The sequence below is a fragment of the Malus domestica genome, chromosome 02 (genome assembly GCF_042453785.1).
Source record: "Malus domestica chromosome 02, GDT2T_hap1".
Lineage (NCBI taxonomy): Eukaryota > Viridiplantae > Streptophyta > Magnoliopsida > Rosales > Rosaceae > Malus > Malus domestica.
Window position 1 is genome coordinate 19,365,214 of NC_091662.1, and position 9,168 is coordinate 19,374,381.

The 9,168-nt window shown below is 43.1% G+C and overlaps 1 long non-coding RNA gene across 1 annotated transcript; it reads left to right on the forward strand.

Annotated features, from left to right (window-relative positions):
• Nucleotides 1-1,253: 1,253 nt before the first annotated feature.
• On the forward strand, nucleotides 1,254-2,237 carry LOC139193561 (uncharacterized). The gene is made up of 3 exons (XR_011577782.1): nucleotides 1,254-1,475; nucleotides 1,560-1,657; nucleotides 1,833-2,237. It is a non-coding gene; the product is annotated as an uncharacterized lncRNA (long non-coding RNA).
• Nucleotides 2,238-9,168: the final 6,931 nt, after the last annotated feature.

The window sequence follows — 9,168 nt, forward strand, 5'->3', positions numbered from 1 at the left end:
ACGCCTTCTCCAGACAACATATGGCGCCCATCCTTCATATCCCCTACTGGTCCTCTTACCGTTGGGGATTCTGTGATGAAGAATGATATGACCGCTGCAGTGGTGGCCAGGAACCTTCTCACTCCCAAAGATAACAGACTACTTTCCAAACGGTCTGATGAGTTGGCTGTTAAGGACTCTCTGGCTCTTAGTGTTCAGTGTGCAGGTTCTGTGTCTAATATGGCCCAACGCCTATTTGCTAGAACCCGCCAAGTTGAATCATTGGCTGCTGAAGTGATGAGTCTCAAACAGGAGATTAGAGGGCTCAAGCATGAGAATAAGCAGTTGCACCGGCTCGCCCATGACTATGCTACAAACATGAAGAGGAAGCTTGACCAGATGAAGGAATCTGATGGTAAGGTTTTACTTGATCATCAGCGGTTTGTGGGTTTGTTTCAAAGGCATTTATTGCCTTCGTCCTCTAGGGTTGTACCTGGTAATGAAGCTTCAAATGATGAACCTCCAATGCCTCCTCCTTCTGGGGTTTTGTCAAGTACTGAGGCTCAGGATAACCACCCTCCGGTGCTTTCTCTTTCTGGGGCTCTACCGACTGCTGAGACTTCCCCTAAGCAACCTTTGTGAAGGCTCCCTTTTGTTTGTTTATTTTGACTCATGTATATGTACATATTTGTGGCTTATCGAAAATATTAATAAATAAGCTTTGCTTCATTTCAACATATTGTGTTAAATACACCAAAGCCTTCTTCATAAAGTTCTTTGAATTTTTGCTTTTGTTGAAACCTGTATTGTTGAAGCTTTGTGAGTGAAGCATGTAGTTTGAGGTAGTGTTCCCTTAATTTCCCGAGTGAGGAAAACTTCTCGGTTGGAGACTTGAAAAATCCAAGTCACTGAGTGGTTGTAAGACTGCCGAGTATCAAGGTGCAGTAGCATATGGTGGGAGTCCCCCAAGTCTTCAGGCGAAGAGAGTTGCCGAATGAGGTGTCTAGCTAGTAGTCAATGTCATGAGTAGGAAAACTTCACTTGTTTCTTTTCGAAGTGGTAACCCAGGGCTCTTTCTTCATATATTGTTTTTTTTGTTATGAAGATGTGTTAGGCCCAAAGAAGTGGAGGCCTAGGCCCTTTTTTTTTTTTTTTTTTTTTTTTTTTACTCCCTCCCTTTTTCTTTGGAATGTTTGTACAGATATCTATAATGTGGCCTTTGTCATGATTTTGGAGGATGGTTGTAGTCGAATCCAATGAGGGGTAGGGTATGACTCATTATCATGTGCCATGATTTTGTCTTCCTTTAGCTTTTCTTTTGCTTTGCTTTACCATTTTTGCTTTCCTTTAGTCTGCCTTTAGCTTTTCTTCAATATAACACCATTTTCTGTGGCTCAGATCGCAAAACCATCTTCATGAAAGTTGTTCCTTAGCTCGTGAACTACAACATATCCGAATTGGAGATCCATCGGAGCAGTACAACTCCAGAAATTCAGGTATGATGAGTGATTGTTCGTCATTTGTATATCAACGCGTCAGACTTGTTGTGAGCTTCAAAAACTCCATTTTCTCTTGCTCAGATCAACATACTTTCTTCATCGAAGTTGTTCCTTAACTTGTGAACTACAACATATCCAAAATTGAGATCCCTCGGAGCTGTATAACTCAAGAAATTCAGGTATGATGAATGACTGGTTATTATTTTTCTGTCAACCCGTCAGATTTGTTGTGAGCTTCGAAACTCCATTTTCTATTATTCAGATCAGCATGCTTTCTTCATTGAAGTTGTTCCTCATCGTCTCTTTCATAACATATCAAAAATTCAGAATGAACTAATGGTTAAATATTTCCAGATCTTCGAAACATCACAGCAGCTTCGAAATCTGCAAGAATCCGACTGTCATGTTTGGAGCTTCAACACTTTAATTTCCGTCGCTCAAACAGAAATGGTTCCTTCTTGAAAGTTGTTCATATGCTCAAAAACTATAGGGTGTCCAAAATTCAGCTCCATTGGAGAAGAGCAGAGGTTGCAGAAATTTGATAGATGAAAGGAGGCGGAAGAGGGAGAGAGAGAAAAAGTCTCTTGGGTTGGATTTCTATTTTGGGGCAGATTCCAATTTTTGTAGCACCTTCATTATTGATGAATTGCTTGTACTTTTGTCCATTAAGAAACCTGGGACTTTGGCTTGTTGTTGGATCTATTATAATATGTTTGGGAACATATATAAGTGAATAAATAAGAAGGAAGATTTTGGGCCCTTGTGGGTGTAAAACAAAAAATGTTTATGTTTACCCAAGTGTTTTTGTACAAGTTCAAGGGCATCTTGGGTTTTGTGAACAAAATTTGTTTATTTGGAGCAAGGTTTTGTGTTGAAGCTTTGTAGGTGAAGCTTTGGTGTTGAAGCTTTCTAGGTGAAGCTTTGATGGTGAAGCTTTGTAGATGAAGCTTTCTAGGTGAAGCTTTTTTAGGTGAAGCTTTGTAGGTGAAGCTTTTTTTAAGTGAAGCTTTTCGGGTGAAGTTTTTTGGGTGAAGCTTTGTGGGTGAAGCTTTTTAGGTGAAGCTTTGTGGGTGAAGCTTTTTTAGGTGAAGCTTTTTGGGTGAAGCTTTTTGGAGGTGAAGTTTTTTTTTTTTTTGGGTGAAGCTTTTTTAGGTGAAGCTTTTTGGGTGAAACTTTTTGGATGAAGCTTTTTGGGTGAAGTTTTGGAGGTGAAGCTTTTCGGGTGAAGCTTTTTGGATGAAGCTGTTTTTTTTTTTTTTTTTTTTTTTTGGCGCTTGACACGGTCTTCATTTGCTTGTTTTGTAGTGACTGTGGAAGACGGATTGCTTTCTGATTGAGAAGGGTTCCGGCATCGCTTTGCACCATCTTCATGTGGGTAATATAGGAACTTCCTTATGTTTTGATCATGCATGTAGTGATAGAATTTGTTTCTTCTTATTGTAGATGTCAGAGCCTGGAAGTTCTAGTGATGAGGGCTCTTCTAGCTTTAGCTCTAAGTCTGAGTCTGCAATGTCGGAGTCTTCAGGGTCTTTGTTAGAGTCCTGTACTAGAGAAACATTGGATGATCTTCCCAACCGTCAAACTTTAGCTATTGTTAGTTCTTCCTCCATGGCGTTGGGTGAGGGGGTTGTTTTTGATGCCATACCCATAGTTCGCTCTGAGTTCACAGCAGACCATCTAAAGAATAACTTGTTAGATAATGAGAAGCAGGTTGAGGCGCTAAGGCAGTCATGTAATATCCCTCGTAGTGTAGGGATACGTTTGGTACATGATGAAGAATGGCCTTCTGAGCCTTCCCAGGGTCATGTTATGTTCTACACCCAGATATTACTGACTTTAGGGGTGAGACTACCTTTACATCCGTGGTTGCAAAAGATGTTATCTTTGATCGGATATGCACCTGGGCAACTCAATCCTGGTTTCTGGGATACTTTGATTGGATTTTATATCATTTGGATGGAGTGTGGGTTGTGTGAGCCTTCCTTCCATCAGTGGCGTTACTGTTACAAGATGCGCCCAGCAAAATCATGCACTGGTTATGCCGAGTGTGCATGTCGGAGTGAGAGAGAGCGTATTGTGTATGGTAAGAAAAAGGCATACTACACATGGAAAAACCGTTGGTGCTTTCTGTATAATGATTGGGAGTATGATAAGGGTGTCACGCCTGAGCGACGTGTGCTTACTCACTTCCAGACTGTAGGTTGTAACGTATCAACCGTTCGTACTATTTGCTATTTGTTGTGGTCTTTTCTTGCTTCTAACACTTTGCTTCATGTAGTGACGCGGGGCACCATCAAACTGTTTGGGCAGGAGCTATCTGACATAGAGAAGGTGTTGAGGGTGCCCAAAGAGGATAGACACTTAAGCAAGCTACGACCCTTATTTCGTCGGTACGGTTTCCAACCCTTAGTTTCCGAGAGCCAGGGACGATCGAGTAAGTTGTATCCTTCATGTAAACTTTGCTCTTTTCCTTACTTTATTTGGAAAGTTGTATTTCTTATTTTGATTTTCCTTATGCAGTGGGAAGTGGCGAAGACCTCAGTGTTCTCTTTCAAAAAAGATATCAATGCTAACCGAAGGGGTGGTGACAATGTGGTGCCAATATTCACCATGCGGTCTGGATGATCTCTTGAGATAGGTACCTTCTCCAACTCTTCAGCAGGTTGGGCTTGCTGGGTGAAAGAGTCATCTCGAGGATCATCGGGTTGATTGTTGCTATCAGGAAGATCCAAGTTCGCTTCATCTAGGCTGGTCTTTGTGACTTGGTCATGTACAAACAGGGTTTCCTTGGGTCCGGGCAAGTGTTGTTGCTTAACTGAAGTGTTGTAACATGATCGTGCACTAAGCTGATCTCCTCTGATGTAGCCGTTGCCATGGGGGGTTGGAAATTTCATCAACAGCATATGCGTGGATACCATAGCCTTGAGATCATTGATGCCTGTGCGCCCAAAGATGACATTGTATGCCGTTGGGCAGTCAACCACTAGGAAGTTAGTGGTAATGGTAGCCGTGTAAGGGCCTGTACCAATAGTAAAGGGTAAATGTATGCTCCCTAAGGGTTGCACGATATCATCGGAGAAACTTATCAGAGGAGAAATCGAGCGATCGAGCAAGTGTTCAGCTACACTGAGTGCCCTGAAAGCTTCGGCAAACATGATATTGACCGAAGCCCCTGTGTCTACGAGGATTCGTCGAACATCAAAGTTGGCTATGTGAGCCTCCACGATCAATGGGTCGTTATGAGGGTAGATAATGCCTCTTTCTTCCTCAGGGTAGAAACATATCGGATCCCAGTTAGGCTTTTGATACTTCCCTCCCCTGATGTCTTCCACGTGAAACACTCGGTGACCAGGCCTCAGAATTCGTTCACTGTTTTTCATGGCCCTATTGGAAGATTCAGATATGGGTGTGCCGCCGCTTATGGAATATATGACATTCACCTGGCGTTGGTTACGGTTATCCCTTTGAGGGTGAAGAAGGAATTGATCAATTTTTCCTTCTCGTGTCAAAGCTTCAATACAATCACGGAGGATGATACATTTCTCGCTATCATGGCCGTTATGCTCATGGTAGCAACAAAACATGCCCGCGTTATTCGGGGGCGTGTAATCTGGGTGCCTCGGCTTTGGCTTTGGTATCAGGTGAGCTATGCTGGGGTAAATGGCCGCGCATGTGGCATTCAAGGGCGTGTATGTCTCATACCTTGGGGTAGGGGGTATCTTGACGCGGGTTTGACCCACTGCATTGACTGCCTGGGGGCGAGCGTTATTGTGGCGATACCCTTGGTTATCGGGATAGTGTCCCTTACTCTTTTTACTGAAAGGAGAGTGGTGAGGATGGAAATCCTTCCTCTTGCCTTGAAATTGATATGTCTGTTGATTCGGTGAAGCATTATGCAAGGCATGGGGAGGTGCCACTGCTGTTTGGAAAGTCGAGGTCTTCTCATTTAGGTGAGTCTGGCTTCCACCTCCCACTTGTTGATAAAGGATGGTTGTAGGGGGTTTCTCCTGATATGTCTTTGCCTCGGCGGAGGCATGGTTATAAGCCTGCGCCATCACCTCAGAGTAAGTCTTCCAAGTATTGGCATTGATCATGTATTTAAAGAAACAATCACGTAGGCCTGCCGTGAAGGCTTTGAGGGCAGTCTTGTCGTCTGCCTCGGCACACCGGGAGTATTCATGGCTGAAGCGGCCAGCATACATACGTAATGACTCGTCTGGCTTCTGGCGGATAGTGTACAAGTCATCTGCAGAGTGCAAGCGATCGGTTTGGAAAATGTGTTGGGAAACAAATAGTTTCCTCAATTCCTCAAATGAGTCTACCGTCTCAGGTGTAAGACGACAATACCAATTTAGAGCTCCACCAGAGAGGGTGGAGGGGAAGAGAAGACATCGCTCTTCGTCGGTGTGCATCCGGTATGCCATGGTGGACTCAAAGAGGTTAAGGTGCTCAATCGGGTCCTCTTTTCCAGTATAAAGTTGCAAGCCAAGCTTTTGCTTTATCTTTGCTTGAAGGAGGGTGTTGAGGATCCTCCTTGTAAGAGGGCCAGGCCTGGGTTGGTTCCAGTCAGGTATTTCAGCCTGACGTTCAGCCTTCAACTTGTTTACTTCCTCAAGAAGTTGTAGGACAAGGGGGTCCTGAGCGAAGTTATGTGCCACTGGAGCTTTCTTTCGTAAATCTCCATCTCCTCTTGGAATTAGGAAGGTTTGATCAAGGGCATGTGATTTTTCCCTGGACTCGTTGTACTGGCTTCCAGGATATGTCTGTCGGAACACCTCTGAGTCCCCTGTACCCTCATGTCTCTCTAGGACTTGTTGCCCCTTCCCCAAATTGGTGGCCGGCTCGGGCCGTGGTAGGGGACCGAGTCTCTCAGAAATCCTTGGGTCATTGATCTTTGAGCTTATATGGATGGAATTCTCTCGACGTTGCTTCAGGAAATCCCGACAATCGCGAAAGACGGCTTTCGATCCTTCTGCCCCTTCAGCAAAGAGGTGTCTCCCTCCACTTCTCATGGTTCGGGTCGAAGCAACTGGGTTAAGAGAAGCCTCATGTTGATTATCAAGTCGAGGGGTAATCTGTTCCCTATCAGGGATATCTATGTCGAATGCATGTGACCCTCCATGTTGGAGGGCACCCAGTTGATGGTTGACTTCCACGGGGGCAACAAGCTCGCGTGTCTGAGCTTGCCTAGCTTCGTGGAGTGTCTCGAAGAGCTTCTCATATTGCTCCTGGAGGACCTCATTCCTCATTGCTATCTTGTTGTTCTGAGCTTCCAACTCATCGACTTTAGCTTGAAGAAGAACTCGTTTTCCTTCCTTCTTTCGTTGCTTCGCACTATGTGCAAGGGGGGTGTCATTCTGTGTGCTGTGGCTTCCTTCGCTTCCCATGTTGGAGAGGGATGCCTGGTCAAAAGAAAGTGTACGAATGATAGAAACCAGCTTGACACAGCTGAAGAGAGTAGGAATAAGTGTCGTTTCCCACAGACGGCGCCAAATGTTGATGCACAAAATCAGCGAAGACTTTGGTACAACAGAAAGTGTCAGGTTTTGTGACCTTCGCTTGGTTGCTTCGGTCACTAGTGAGGATAAGTACGTAAATGAATAAACAGAGAAGCAAACACAGGATGTACGTGGTTCACCCAGATTGGCTACGTCCACGGAGTAGAGGAGTTCTTATTAGTAGTGAAGGGCTTACACAAGTACAAAGGATCAAGCTCTCAATTTAGTGAGTTCTTGTGAATGATTTAACACAAATGGCATTAGCCAATATTGTGGGGGAATGACCCCTATTTATAGAAAAACTTGTAGCTTTGTCACATTGACATGTGTCATGTTATGATTGGTTCTTGATGTCGACACGTGCTGCGCTCTGATTGGCTTCTAATCTTGACACGTGTCGAGTAGTGATTGGCCTCCTGGTCGGAGGGGAACTCTTCTGGGTCCTTGACAGTATAGCGTTGGCCGGTGTTCGGTAGTTTCGGGATTGGTCAAGTATGGTATAAACATAATATAAATTTACTTTTTATGTTTTCTAGGTTTTGTATTCTTACAAGAAACAAAAAGGCATGCAAGCTGACATATATAATATAAATTTACTTTTTATTTTTCTAGGTTTTGTATTCTTACCAAAAACAAAAAAGCATGTTTGTTAATTTGTGCTCTCAATTTGTATAAAACTATGAATTCATCTTCTGAACTTTAATTTTAACTGATTACTCCTTTGAACTTTTATAATTAGCCAATTTTCGCTTTGAACTTTAATTTGAACCGATTATGTGTCGACCCGTCTCGAATTATTATATATTTTTCTCCCCGAGTGTGTAAAGTGAGGGTAATGCCCTCGTGGTTTAGTGACGTGGGTGTACATATGTAGTTTTAAATAATTATTTCTACCGTCGTAGTTAAATCGTACTCAACGTCGAGCGCGTTGACGTGAGTTAGGGTCGAATCGGTTTTCTAACGGAAAAGTTATGACAATTAAAGATCGAGATTGGGTAGAAATGTGTTTTTGGGTTGGCTATACCTTACTCACCAATCACCTTAGCTCCTACAATCTTGAATCCAATCAAAATTGGATTGGTTTTATTTATTTTGGGCCACTTAACATAACTCTCTCTCTTTCCCTTTCTCACCGCAGCCCAATTAGGGCCTTGTTTCTTTTTCTTGGGGCCAATCCGTGACTACACCCACACACACACACACGTACCATACCTTCACCCTCTCATTCTTTCTCGATTCTTCCCCGTCTGTACAACCTGTAGACCACCCGCACAAAAACTCATCAACACCTCACGGATCAAGCACAAGGATAACATCCTCGTACTCCTCTCGACTTCACAAACCTAGAGGTGCCTTTTTCTCGAAGAAAGGACGTGTAGAACTTGAGAGACCCGAGCTCCAGCGAGGGGTCCAATTTCCTTCGACGTGATCGCAAGGGATTTAGTTGGTTTTGAGATTCAAGAAGGTACTCATCTAACTTCCCTAGCATTTTGGAACAATTTTGGAGTGGTTTGAACGTTGGATCACTCAGGGTCGTGAAGTTGCAGGTTTAGCCGGAGGTTTCGAAGGTTTTTCCGACCACTTTTTGTCGGTTTTAAGACCTCAAATAGGTAAGATTGTGTTCTTCTAGTTGAGAGCTTCAATCCAATTAAAATTCGTGAAATTTGGTTGAGAAATGAAGTAGTTATAAGTTTTAGAAAATTTTCTAGAAGGAGGAGAATATTCTGTCAACTTTGATGGAATATATTGACGGCATCAGGTAACTCCGTTAGTTTTTTAACGGAATATTCTACTATTTAACGAAATATTCCCTAATGCTATTAGAGATTTCGTCAGCGTGCCAAGAACGTGCCTGCGCGTGGCCAGCGCGTGAGATGTCAGGAAATTAATCTAAAAATATGGGGGTGTTCGTGTTGTTAAGTAGATCACGTTGGTATATTCAAACACCTCATTTGAGCAACATATGAGAAGTTATTCCTAAGGTTTGTGTATATGCTTTAAAATTAATGTAAAATTAGTTATTTCGCATATAGGTGAGATGTACCCTAAGGACAAGAGTGGTCAGGCGAGACTTGGGGGCTACGATCCTGCTACTTACCAGTGAGTCTATATATGTATATATGCTTATGATTCCTAGAATTTTTTTTAAATGAACGTATGTTTTAAATGCCATGTCATGTGTGCATTATGTG